This window comes from Microtus ochrogaster, unplaced genomic scaffold (assembly GCF_000317375.1).
Source record: "Microtus ochrogaster isolate Prairie Vole_2 unplaced genomic scaffold, MicOch1.0 UNK115, whole genome shotgun sequence".
NCBI lineage: Eukaryota > Metazoa > Chordata > Mammalia > Rodentia > Cricetidae > Microtus > Microtus ochrogaster.
The window spans coordinates 309,566-310,626 of record NW_004949213.1 but is presented as its reverse complement, the minus strand read 5'-3'; positions in this window follow the sequence as shown (position 1 = coordinate 310,626).

The following is a 1,061-nucleotide window of genomic DNA, read 5'->3' as shown; positions in this document are numbered from 1 at the left end:
TAGGCAGGGGCTCTACCACTGAGCCACACCTCTAACTCCTCACTGGGGGATTCTAGGCAGGGGCTCTACCACTGAGCCACACCTCTAACTCCTCATTGGGGGATTCTAGGCAGGGGCTCTACCACTGAACCACACCCCCAGCCCCTCACTGAGGGATGCTAGGCAGGGCCTCAACCCTCTTTTTACTTTTTGTTTTGAGATAAGATCTCACTAAGTTGCTCCAGTCTGGCCTTAAACTTCCCAAGATCCTGCCTCAGCCTTCCAGATATCTGGGGTTGTAGGCCTGCACACACAGACCTGGCTTCTGAGACCAAGCCTCGCTTACTATTGCAGCCCATGCTGGCCCTGAAGTCAGAACCGCTTGCTCCAGCCTCCCTCGTGCCGAGGTGCAGATGTGCCCACCACGCCTGGGTCTCTTTTCAGCATCTTCATGCACTTCTCCTTGCCTCTCTCCCTGGGCTTCTTCGTGCCTGTTCAGGTTCTTAACTGGACTTGTGATCTCCCTGTAGGGATTAAGAAGTTAATATCCCATGTCAAGATTATCTATAGGCCTCACCCAGGCCGGCCTCGGGCTCTGCAGAGCATGTCCCAACTGCTGATGGCTTTGGGGAGACTCTTTTCAAGGTAGGCCTCTCTCTTTAGTGCTGCCTGTGACTGGGAGCCAGATTCACTGTGCCTGCAGCTTGGAAGGAAAGCTGTCCTCAGCAGAATGTCAAGTTGTCAGGGTCGGTACTGAGCTGTGAAGCTTCATGCCTGAGATGATTTCCCCACCCAACAGGGAGAAATTGCAGATCAAAGGACTTGGCTTGTGTTTGTGGGGGTGGGGTATGGGGTGTTGGTGTGTGAGGGGTGAGAGCCTATCTTCCTATACCCTACTGCCTCTGCACATGGTTCTTGTCTTTAGTCATTATCTTTATATTGCTGTTGTTTCCAGGAATTATATTTAGAGCACTGCACATGCTCTAACACTGAGCCACACCCCAGCCCCTCACTGGGGGATTCTAGGCAGGGGCTCTACCACTGAGCCACACCCCAGCCCCTCACTGGGGGATTCTAGGCAG